Source organism: Natrix helvetica (assembly GCF_964273705.1).
Source record: "Natrix helvetica genome assembly, chromosome: 10".
Lineage (NCBI taxonomy): Eukaryota > Metazoa > Chordata > Lepidosauria > Squamata > Natricidae > Natrix > Natrix helvetica.
Window position 1 is genome coordinate 16,661,125 of NC_138561.1, and position 13,232 is coordinate 16,674,356.

The window sequence follows — 13,232 nt, forward strand, 5'->3', positions numbered from 1 at the left end:
GGGAGATGAAAGGGGAGAGGCGGCAACTTTGAACTTGGGAAAGGGAAACTGAGGAAGGAAGGGGTAGCAGTGGAAGAATGTGAACGGGATAGAGGGGGAGGCTAGTGCCGAGGAAGAGGCTTTCCTTGTTCTTTCAAGGAGCTGGAGGGTGATGGGAATTGTAGTCCAGCAGTTGTGGAGGGCTCCTGGTTGCAGAAGTCCCCTTTTTCTAAGCTGCAGGTCGCAATTTTGGCTGGGTTTAAACAATGGACTAAAGTGGCTCAGTGGTTAAGATGGTGAGCTTGTCAATCAGAAGGTCAGAAGTTCCGCGTTCGAATCCCTAGTGCCACTTAATGGAGTGAGCTCCCGTGACTTGTCCCAGCTTCTGCCAACCTAGCAGTTCGAAAGCATGTAAAAAATGCAAGTAGAAAAATAGGAACCTGTCATGATGTTAAAAAGTTTGCTAGGCCTGAACTGCCTAAACTGACACTCAAGAGTTAAACTAAGAAAGCTTTATTGCGCAGGTCATAAAACAAAATGTTATCTGAAAGTGATTTATTGCGCACGCGTTACACATTCCAAAATTCCTTTCTTCTTTGTTCGGCAGCCAACTTGGCAGACGTAGCTTTCATTATCAAAATGTAACCATTAGTTATTTCTGTTTCATTTACTTTTTATTTTATTATTAAAGTTTGTTTATTAATTAGAATACTTTTAAAGACTTTTATTTTTCTCAATATCTCAAAAGATATGCGGAAGGGAATCAGCCACGGTCCATTGATCTCAGATTTCCCCAGGGCATTTTTCCCCTGACAGAACCATCTTTGGTAGGAAGGGAAGAGCGTTCCATGCACCTTCGCCGTTTAGTCATGCCGACTACATGACCATGGAGACGCTTCGGACAGCGCTGGCTCTTTGGCTTTGAAACAGAGATGAGCACCACCCCCTAGAGTCGGGAACGACTATGACATATGTGCGAGGGGAACCTTTACCTTTTATACAATGGACTAAGAAACGTTGTGTAGCCAAAGAATAGGCTCACCTAGGACCTTCGACCCACAGTGCTTTATCTGCGGGTGGAGTATGGTTTGAATGCAGCCCATTGGTTCAACTGGCTATGATGGTTGATCTGTGTCTAAGTAGCCTGAATTTTCCTGTTAAAAACTTGGAAAAATATACTAAAAGTTCAGCACCCAAAAAAAAAATTGTTTGCAAATAATGGAAGATCCAATGGTCAAAATGTATTTAAAGTAGAGGTGAAATGCGTAAATTAATTGCATTTTTTCTTTATCATTCATTATATCTTGTGTTAATTTTGGGGGGTAGTTGGTTTCTTTTAGTATTTTTTTGATTTAAAAAAAATATTCCTAGTAATAAAATAGTTTTGAAAATTATCGAACTACTCTTCCGAATATAGACTGAACTGTTTTGTGTCTTGGTTAAGAACAAAGCCACTGTGTTTGCACATGTTAGCTAATCGATGGTTAACTGAAGCTTGAGCCACTGGACTAAATTATCCAGGTTTGTACAACCAATGAAATCAGGCAACACACAATTTAGCTTAGCGTGTTGTACGGTACTGGTGCACCAGTGGTGGGATTCAATTTTTTTTTTACTATGGGTTCTGTGGGCGTGGCTTGGTGGGCATGGCATGGCTTAGTGGGCGTGGCAGGGGAAGGATACTGTAAAATCTCCATTCCCTCCCCATTCCAGGGGAGACAGAGAATAGATGGGGGCGGAGCCAGTCAGAGGTGGTATTTACCAATTCTCCGAACTGCTCAAAATTTCCACTACCGGTTCCAGAATCACCTGAATACCACCTCTGTGAAGCACTCAGCCCATATACAGTATATTCCTTGACTTTCCAAGAATGAAGGAATTTTTTAAAAAAATGGTTATTGTGCCATCAAATTACTCTAGCCACAAGGGGGCCATGTAACATTTCAAATTAAAGGCTACGAGAGCCCTTTGCACTTCAGTTTGAGATGGAGACAACACAAACTCATCCCCAACAGCTTGCGCCTGTGTTCAACAGTGAAGAGAGACGGGGCAGAAAACATCCTGCAGACAAAACAGCTGCACATGACAGTCCTTTCGGCCCTTCCAAGAAGGCTCCACGCCCATTTGCACTCCTCAGGTGACCCTGAGGACACAGACAAACCTCCAAGTGGCCTCAACAGTTCTCTAAGAGAACACAAATGGCCAGCTGTCTGCAAGGAGTATAAACCCTTCCATTCCCCACCATCCAGTCAGAGCTGAAGAAGCTTCTTGGACGAGAAGCGAAATGTCTTCAACGAAAAACAAAGTCAACAAAGACAAAAAAAAACTTCAGGAAGACAGTTCTCCAAAACTTACTTGCTAAAATTATTCTTTAAAGTTATTTGCTGTCCAACTCCCTGCAACTTACTAAACTTTTGTAGAGAACACTCAGACCTTTGTTCTTTGGATCTGGTCCCATACCCTTACTTGGGATGAGAGTTTGCTCTTAGAAATGTTTGTTTACAAGAGTGAGTTGTCCCCACTCTCCATGCACCTTGAAGATTTAACACTCTGGGTGGGTGGGTGAGGGGGAAGCAGCCTCTTCTCAATATGTCTGAAATAACTTTTCAACGATGAAACACCTACCCACAAATTAGGCGGCCGCTGGCTTCCTTTTTCATGCCATAGGAGAGAAGAAGGAAAGCAATAGATTTCAAAGTGTTGGAAGTTAACACCCACCGTTCTCCTAGAAGAATGGAATATTCTAGGAAATATTAAAAGGGCGGAATATTATATTTCCCTGGATGAGAAATGGAGAAACATGGTGGGGCTTTTAAGGCAGGAAGCAGACTCACTCTTAATAGCCCCTACCCTCCTCTACAGCCCACAGCAGATGTCAGCATTTAAGAGATAAGGAGGTGGGTAGCTCTATTCATAAGCAAATACCCTCACTCAAGAGCCAAAGCAGGACAAAGCCATTAAGCCATAATGAGAATTGCCCAAAGCCCCTTCATTACATCACCCAGCATGATTCAACCAAGCCTAGGACTCAAGATAACATACAAAGTTATCCCTCCATGGTCCCATGGGAGTCTGACAACCAATTACAATACATGCCCTTGCCACAGGAACAGGAAGCTCAAATTCAAAGCCCAAGAGAAAGTGTTTATGTATATATGTGTGTATGTATGTGTGTGTATACCCTCTTTTATCTCTCATCTCTCTTTTTTCTCTCATCTCTCCTCTCTCTTTTCTCTCATCTCTCCTCTCTCTCTTTTCTCTCCTCTCTCTATCTTTTCTCTCATCTCTCTCCTCTTTTTCTCATCTCTCTTTCATCTCTCTCTCTCTCTCTCTCATCTCTCCTTTCTTTTATCTCTCTCTTTTCTCTGTCTCTCATCTCTTCTCTCTCTCTCTCTCTCTCTCTCCCATGTGCTTTATTGCCCATGTGCTTTATTGCCTCAAACCATGTGGTCCTGTCCACCATCAAGCCATCTTTCCAAATAGCCTCCATGTTTCCAATGTCTTTCCCCCCACTTGGAACTGAACCCAGTAGGACTTTTCTTCCAACAAAAGGAACAATATCTCACACTAATGCTTCTCTCTGGAGTAGCAGAGGTCAAAGCCTATGCATCCCTGGGAAAAACACATACGGCACATGATCGTATCTCCCATCGCAGCGTCTTGTCTTACAAATCAGCAACATTATCCTTTTTTGTTTTTTAGCTGGATGTTAAATCGGTGTCTGAGAATTTAGAGGCATCTAGGAACATCCGTTGCCAGCTCTCTTGGTGTGTCAGCTTTGTTTTGTTCTCATCATCCTGGCACATCACTGAATGCACTGAATAATTAAGGCGTCTCAAAAGCACTGGTAACCAAACTGAACAGATGGGCTCTAGAAAGAAACAATCATGTTGAAGGCAGCTTGAGACAGCTCTAAGGATTAGTTGCGTGATGCAAGGGTTTGAAGTCTTGAGGCCTGCTAGTTTAGATACACTAAAGGGGGAAGTGTGGCAATTCATGGAAGGGAAGAGGTTTATTAGTTGAACATCCTGTGGTCATGAGCCATGATTTGGGCCCATTGATGTTGTCAAAGAAACTCTTTATTGAGAAAGGAGAAGTCCAGTTCTTTCTGTTCCGCCCTTGTCACTCATGCTTTCAGATACATCGGATCATTGAGGGCATAATACTCATGGTTATAAGAGTCTCCTTTTCGGGGGGGGGGGGAATTAAGCAATCTTCCAAATAGCTGGCCTGGCTCATCCATAGTTTTATCATATCGCTCCTGACGGGTTTTTTAATTGTGTATTTTGTATCGTAATTGAAGGGAATTTTTAAATTGAAATTTTAATTCTATTTTATTCATTTGTTTACCTCCTCCATGCATATGTATATGTTTATGTACTGTTTATATTTGTATATTTTATGTGTTTTTAATTGTACGCCGCCCCGAGTCCTTCTGGAGAGGGTGCGGCTAATCAAATAAAATTTGATTTGATTTGAATTTGAATCATTCACCCAGTTCCTTTGAAAGCTTCATACCAACCGTCAGCCTCTTGTTGAAAGGCACATTTAGATCAGTGGTGAAATTCAATTATTTTTTACTACCAGTTCTTTGGTGGGCGTGGCAGGGGAAGGATACTGCAAAATCTCCATTCCCACCCCACTCTGGGGCCATCCAGAGGTGATATTTGTCGGTTCTCCGAACTATTCAAAATTTCTGCTACCGGTTCTCCAGAATCTGTCAGAACCTGCTGAATTTCACTCCTGATTCAGGTCCTATGGGTATTATTTAAAAATATAACAGCAGCTGATTGCTGCCCAAATTTATCTTGAAGGTTATTTTTTTTTCCACCCAGAAAAAATGGCTTGTTTGTATTATTACCATGTTTCCCCGAAAATAAGACAGTGTTTTATTTTATTTTGACCTCTGAAATAAGCACTTGGCCTTATTTTTGGAGACGTCTTATTATTTTTTAGGTACAGGAAGCATTGAGCATGGTCACTTCACGGCTGCTGCTGTGTTGCAATATTTTCAGGGAGGGCTTATTTTAGCGCATGCGTTCAAAAGCCAGATTGGGCTTATTATTTGGGGAGGTCTTATTTTGGGGGAAACAGGGTATGAAAAAACACAAAGTTGTGATTTCATGTTAAAGCCTCATTTTACAGCAACAGAGAGTGTCAGAAGTCAATGTTTCTTTTTCTTTCTTTTTTTCTAAACCTTCCTCACTTCACCTTCCAGCTCTGAATATATGCAAATAATAAAGATCTCTCCTGTTTCTCTCTTCCCACTCCAAGATAATATTTGGCAAAAGAGCCCAGTGACTCAGTCTCCCTCTTTCCCCCTGTGGTCCTGTTGTGATGAAGCTTTCCCCAGGAAAATGTGTGAGCTGTTATACTTCCCACACGATTGGCTCGGGTAAGTAAATTTCCACCTGGCAGCTCAGGAAGGCCTTGTGGAAAAAGCCCCCAGACTCAATGACAACAAGGCAGACACTAACAATAATCAAAGGGAACTTAGGCTGAAATAAGACTAGGGTGAAAATTTTTCAGGAGGAGGGTGATTTTAGATTTTGTTGCAAAAATGCAAGATGCAGAAAATCTGAGGAGCAAACTCAAAAGGTAAATACTAATTCTGCTCTGCCATTCAGAACTTCTCTGGGGGGGGTGCGGTGGCCTAGAGGCGGAGCTCTTGCCTCACAATCAGGGGGCTGTGTTCGATCCTAGGTAGAGGCAGATATTTCTCTCTCTTTGGGCACACTCAGAATATATTTGCCGAACAAAACTCCATATTGGCGACATGAAGAGCATCTGGCCAGTAAATATTCGGCTTCATTCAATTGCCCAGACTCCACCCCGCAACGAGTAAGGAGTTACTTCCCTGGGAATAAGCCCCATCACAATGATAGGACCTATTTCTAACCAGACACATACAGGATGGTGTGTATGTGTGCCCCAGATGAATAGGACAAGGTAGTCATGCCTAACACTCCATGCCTTCAGCAGGGTTTGAGCAGGCCTCATTCCACACAGACGCAGATACAATTGAGAGTAGAATAGTGTATAAAACCGTGGGGTAGGAAGCAAAACTATATGATGCATCTGTCTGATTGGCAGAGCTGTGTGAAAAGAAAGCAGACGAACGGGACATGTGAATCAGGCTACAGGAACAATTATTTCAATTGTTCGTTGCCCAAGAAGCAGGAAATGAAGGGTCACATTTCCATGGAGACTCAAATATTGTGGACCACGAGGAGACAAACAGGGGCATTTTCATCAAAAGGCATTGCAACAACTCAGAACAAATGTATATAAAACAACACTCAGACACGCACATTATATGCAGCGGTTAAATACCAAGAAATTATGAAGGATGGAAGCATTCAAGGTCGAAAGCATAAGACCGGTTAGAAATGACGTCCAGACACAAAGATTCTGGGCAGTCAACAGCAGTGAAACAAATGAAGCTAGAGTCCCTGAATATGCAGGAGAATAGAATGGAATGGAGTAGGAATAGGAATAGGAATAGGAATAGGAATAGGAATAGGAATAGGAATAGGAATAGGAATAGAATCATAAAGTAGAGTGGAATGGAATGGAATAGTACAGAATCGTAGAGTAGAGTAGAGTCATAAAGTAGAGTAGAGTAAGGTAAGGTAGGGTAGGGTAGAGTAGAATGGAATGCAATAGGAATAGAATAGAATAGAATAGAATAGAATAGAATAGAATAGAATAGAATCATAGAGTAGAGTGGAATGGAATGGAATGGAATAGTATAGAATCATAGAGTAGAGTAGAGCAGAGTAGAGTAGAGTAGAATCGTAGAGTAAGGTAGGGTAGAGTAGAATGGAATGGAATGGAATACAATGCAATACAATACAATACAATACAATACAATACAATACAATACAATACAATACAATAGAATCATAGAATAGAATCGTAAGGTAGGGTAGAATAGAATGGAATAGAATAGGAATAGGAATAGGAATAGGAATAGAACTTTATTGTCACTTTAAATGTACACTAATCAGCATACATTAAAATGAAATGTTGCATATGCATGCATGCACCTGCTCACTCACCACTTCCAGGACCCCATTCTGACCAGGCTGTGACCCGGGCCTCAGACTGGGGGTTGGATCCCTTGCTATAAGTAACTCAGATGGACATAGGGCCATTTTAAATTCCAAAGGAAATATGAACATTATTTAGTTGTATCACGCTGTCAAAAAACTCAATATATTTGCATCCATGTAATGCCAGAAAGAGGAAGAGAGAAGCATTACCTAACAATAAAAATGGATATTAGATAATGTTGCATTTGCATTCTATTGTTTCAGTTAATAATTAACTTGCCCTACTCTCTCATTTCAGTTCAATAGCTCCCACCAGTTGAGTGCCACGTTCCAAAAAGCTCTCTCGGATTCATTCAATTTTCCATCCCACCATCACAAAAAATAACATATTGCGTCTTTCTATTGTGGGTTCCTGTGATGCCGCAGTGTGTACTTAGGTCAGCCGGAATTGAGACCTCCCTCTGATACTTATTGCAAGCTTTGGGGACAAAGGATCACGTCTCATAATAGTAATAATAATAATATTTTAAATCTGCTCTTTAAAAGAAGCGATCAGTAGAAGAAAGGCCCTCAAGTAGAAAAGAAGAAAATTGAAAAGTTACCCAGATGAAATTATTCCGTTATCGTCATTGCACTCTTTCGCTGTTTTTCAAACACATAAAAAAGGTTCATTGAGCATCGTTCACACATTACGTTAAACCACGAAACAGTCTGCTTGTTTCTGGGTGCTTTGAATCCAGCCACTTTTATTTAGTAAACTGCCATTGATAAAGTTCTGTGCGTGATGAAAACCTAGCCAATTGTGATTGATTAATAAAAATGTATGCTGAGTTGGTGTGAATTTCCTAGCAGGTTTTGGGAACAAGGACCAAATGGTTTGGAAACAAGAATTTGACTCTATATCCTGAATTTGGTTGTGCTTGAGAGCCCATCTCCCACATCACTTTCATTTTTTCACATTATCAGGTTTTTTTTTTCCTGCTTCCTTCCATTCTCCCAATTACTAGTTAGGTTTGAATTTTACTTCTACCGAGGTTGCATCAAATATATATATGCTAGGTTATATTTTATTCAGCAAAATAGTTTCTTTAAATCTTTTATCCAGACATTTCTTTTCATGCTTTATTCATCCTCTCTGCTCACCCACACTTTAAATATATGCCTGTGCTTCTCTTTTCCTTGCTTTTTTTGCCAAAAAATATGGACAGATATATGGGTGGGAGATGAAAGCTTACAGTATCTTTTTTTGCTCAGTGCATTCTGCTCAACAAAGAGGTGAATCATTTCCCAAGGTGAGCCTTAATTATTCATTTTAATTTGATCCCCAACGTTGCCTCAATTTCATACAGGTAAATCTCAACAAGTGACCACAACCACTAAGCAAGGTGGTTAAATGAATTATGCCCAAATTTATGACTGTTGTGCCACAGTTGTTGAACAAATAACAATAGCACGTAGACTTATATACCACTTCACAGTGCTTTATAGCCCTCTCTAAGCGGTTTACAGAATCAGCATCTTGCGCCCAACAATCTGGGTCCTCATTTGACTGACCTTGGAAGGATGGAAGGCTGAGCCAACCTTGAGCCCCATCAGGATCAAACTCCTGGCAGTGAGCAGAGTTAGCCTGCAACAGTAATAGCACTTAAATGTATATACTGCTTTACAGTGCTTTACATCCCTCTCTAAGTGGTTCACAGTTTGAGCATATTGTCCCCACCTTGAGGGAATGAGAATCGAACTTCTGGCAGTGGGCAGAGTCAGCCTGCAATACTGCACTTTAACTTCTGTGCATCATGGATGGATGGATGGATGGATGGATGGATGGATGGATGGATGGATGGATGGATGAATGGATGGATGGGCAATACCAATACCATTTATATACATCATAGCGCTCTCTAAGCAATTTATAGAATCAGCCTATTGCCCCCTACAATCTGGGTCCTCATTTTACCCACCTCGGAAGGATGGAAGGTTGAGTCAATCATTGATTATGTGAATTGTGCTGTTATTAAACAAAGATGGCTTCCCCAATTGACTTTCCTTATTGCTGGGTGACCATGGGCCAGTCACTTTCTCTCAGCCCTAGCATTCACTTAACAACTGTCTTGCTTAGCAACATAAATTTTTGGGCTCAATTGTAGGTTGAGAGTCCCTGTTCTCTCATATCCAGGCATCAGTCAGGTTCTCACCCTGCTTAGCCTTTTGATGATCAACCAAGCTCATCCGCGGGTTTGTTAAAAGCTACCGGTTCAAATTGGGATGCGGTGACTCAGTGGCTAAGACGCTGAGCTTGTCGATCAGAAGGGTCGGCAGTTCGGCAGTTTGAATTCCTAGTGCCATGTAATGGAGTGAGCTCCCGTTACTTGTCCCAGTTGCCAACCTAGCAGTTCGAAAGCATGTAAACATGCAAGTAGAAAAATAGGGACCACCTTTGGTGGGAAGGTAGCAGCGTTCCGTGTGCCTTCGGCGTTTAGTCATGCCGGCCACATGACCACGGAGACGTCTTCAGACAGCGCTGGCTCTTTGGCTTTGAAACAGAGATGAGCACTGCCCCCTGGAGTCAGGAATGACTAGCACATATGTGCGAGAGGAACCTTTACCTTTTATTGGTTCAAATAACAATGTAGATCACACACGCACTGCAGCAGAATTCTTGAACCGAGACTCTGATGTGAAATGTGTGAAATATTTATATATATATATATTTCAAAAAAGAATAAAGGCAGAAGCTGTCTTGTTCTAGCGAACATTTAAACGCATCTTTGAAAAGTGCTCCTTACATTTCCAGTTCCTTTAATAATTTGACAAATAGGAATTCATCCACGTCAATACATTTTGTTCTGCTAGCAAAGTAGTAATTAATCCCAAGTGCTCAAGAAAAATTAGAAATCACATCATTCGTGCTTGAAAGGAAGAGATATAGAGATATATTTTCAGGCTGTTGATTTCAAGCAATTAGATGTTTTAAGAAAATGAAATGTTCAAGAGCAGAGAGGTTAAGTTTCTCTAGGGAGAAATGTGATTCATGTGAAGTTTAGGAGATTCATTGCAGTCCTCACGTCAGTCAAAATCTCTTTTAGCGACACACCAGATTTTGAAATTATCTCTACATTTGGGGAATATTGCTAAAATAAGGCGTACAATACAGGGGAGGGGAATCACATTTATTGTGATAGAAGTGGCATGGTAGCTTAGAGGTGGAGTTCTTGCCTCACAATCAGGAGGCTGTGCGTTCAATCTTAGCTAGGGGCAGACATCTTTTTCTCTCTGGGCACTAAGAGAAAATATCTGCTGTGAACTCCATGTATGCATCAGGAAGGGCATCCAGCCAGTAAATGCTCAATCTCCATTCAGTCACCCTGACTCCATCTTGATACAAAGGATTACAACATCTTTAAAAGAAAGAAAAAATCCAATGATCACTGGGTACCTGCTTGACAGAAGGAGGTCTCCCCCGTACTGGAAAAGCAAATGCTTTTATAAACGTTGAGGACTATAAGACAGGAAATCCTAGGGATCTGATTGGCTAGCCAATTTAGGGAAGCTGGCTTTCCCATTTTAGGCTTCAAACTCTCACACACAGAACTGATAGGTGAGAATAGCAACACGCTCAAGACTGAGCAGATAGCAACAGACAAGGAAAGGAATGTAAATTTACAAAGTCTCCTAAAAAGAAAGCTTGGGCGGATTTTCAGTCGAAACTCACAAGTGAACAGTCAAAATTCAGCCCAAAGTTCAGAGAGCCAAGTCAGGTTTGTCAGCCAGACCAAGGTCAGATTTTTATGAGCAGGTTTTACATGCCAAAACAAGAAGTCAATGGAGAAATGGGGCTCAAGGCTGCCTCTTAAATTAGGCTCCAGCCAGCTATTTTCAGTTAAGATAGTTTCTCCCTTGCTTGGCAAGGAGCCTCATTGAGTATATTTGGTCTGCTCGCCACTCTACTTCCAAGTCAGAAGGCTGGGGTTGGGGAAGCCTTCTCATCTGATTGCTTCAGCTGTCCTGATGGTATCTAGCCGTAGTGGCAAAGTGGTTAGAATGCAGTACTGCAGGCTACTTCTGCTGATCACTGGCTGCCAGCAGTTCGGCAGTTTGATCCTGTCCGGCTGAAGGCTGACTCAGCCTTCCGTCCTTCCGAGGTCAGTGAGCTGACAGTTTCTTGATTGGAAGGTTCTTTATTGCTTGATTGTTGGCCTAGTATTGATCTTGGTTTTAATCTCTGCTTGTCTGGTGGTAACTTTCAGAATTTTCTTTCCCCAGAAAGGAAGGGCTCTGTGACTTGATTGAGTAAAATACCCAGGTTATAATTAATTCCACTTGCCAACATTTCTCATTCCCAGGGCATCTGTTTGGACTCTTTTTTTAAGCATGCAATTCAGTCATCTGTCACTCAGGTTTACACTTTACTGGGGTGGGGAGCACAAGAAATTTCCTCCCTTCCAGTCAATGAGTTTTCTAGAAATGACAAGAGCAGCCAAGATACCAGCACTACAATAAATAAACCCACTTGGGAGCCAAAGATTAATTTATCATATGCCGTCCAAAAAAGGCAGATAGGAAATGAGTGTGATAGATTTTCTCCAGCCATTTAATTAAATTTAGACGTTACTAATAAAAGCGTGTTTTTCCCCCCGCTTGATAAAGCCTTGGATATGATCCTTTCAGGAACCTGAAACAAAACTCCTTGTAAAGCTAGTTAGTCGATGGGCCTTCTTTATTTCTTGGGAAGAACAAACTCAGGAATATTTAAAGGTCTGGTAGGGTGGAATCTTCCAGAAAGACTTCTACAGAGATCACTTGGATCTGGAAAAGATGCTACAGAAATCATTGCATTTTGCAAGGTGATGGGTGAACATCGTTTGTATTCTGCATGAGATGAATCAGTACAATTTTATTTTATAAATAAAGCTCTGAAGCTGAAAGAAAGAAAAAAGTGGGATGTTATTAGCAATAGTAATAGCACTTAGACTTATATACCACTTCACAATGCTTTCCATCCCTCTCTAAGCAGTTTTACAGAGCCAGCCTCTTGCCCCCAACAATCTGGGTCCTCATTTTACCCACCTCGGAAGGATGGAAGGTTGAGTCAACTTTGAGCTTGGTAGGATTTGAACTGCCGAACTGCAGCTAGCAGTCAGCTGAAATAGCCTCTAACCGCTGTGCCACCTCGGCTCCATTCCATTCAAGAAAAAGCTCAGCAATTGGCTACCTAAACTGCTGATGATTTATATTACTTAAATTGCTTCACAAGATGAATGGGAAAGAAAGGCGGGATTAGATTCTTTTTTTTAATCCACAATTTCTTCATTTTGCAGGTTCACTCCAATGGCTTTTCCCCATCATAAATAAAAGACTTAACAATCTACCTTAGAAACACAGACACACAGACACACAGCACAAAAAGATTGAAAGTATTTTGACAGCTGGGATCAAACTAATGCTCCATCTGGTGCCCTTCAGATGAGATAGACTACAACTTCCTTCATTCCCATCCAGAATAGTGGCTTTCGAGAATACCACCTTAGGTGTTGAGTCTCATTGAAGCAGGAAATGTCACAGATTAAAGATATTAACACCAACACTTCACATCCCCCTTTTTTCCAGACCAGAGAACCAAACCACTATACAATCTCAACTGGGAAACTTCAGAATGGAACGGAATAGAACAGAACAGAATAGTGGCATGGAATGGGATAGAAGAATGCAGAACATGAGTGGAGTGGAATGGAATGGAACAGAACGGAACAGAACAGAATTATTTATTGGTCAAGTATGATTGGACACACAAGGAATTTGTCTTTGGTGCATAAGCGCTGAGTGTACATGCAAGCCATAAGTGATAAATCATGATCGTAATCATAAAATACCCTCATCGTGCTGAGTTTAAAATGATACTAAATCATTTTAATGATACTGAACATTATCTCAGGATCTATCTGAACATTTTTTTAATGAAAAATGTCGACTTGAACCTAATCGGGGAACAAAACTAAGTCCCTGATTAAAAATGCATTCCAACCCAGACGGCTGCAAATCTATTGGTAATTTAGCCAGCTGGATTAGTCTGAAATGAACTGTTTCGAAATGCATGTGGTTTTTCATTGCAGTTCACGTGGCCAGCCTTTTCCTCCATCCAGCCTCCCTCCCCTCTCTAACACATGCCTGCGCATGCACACACACACACAAGCTCACGCA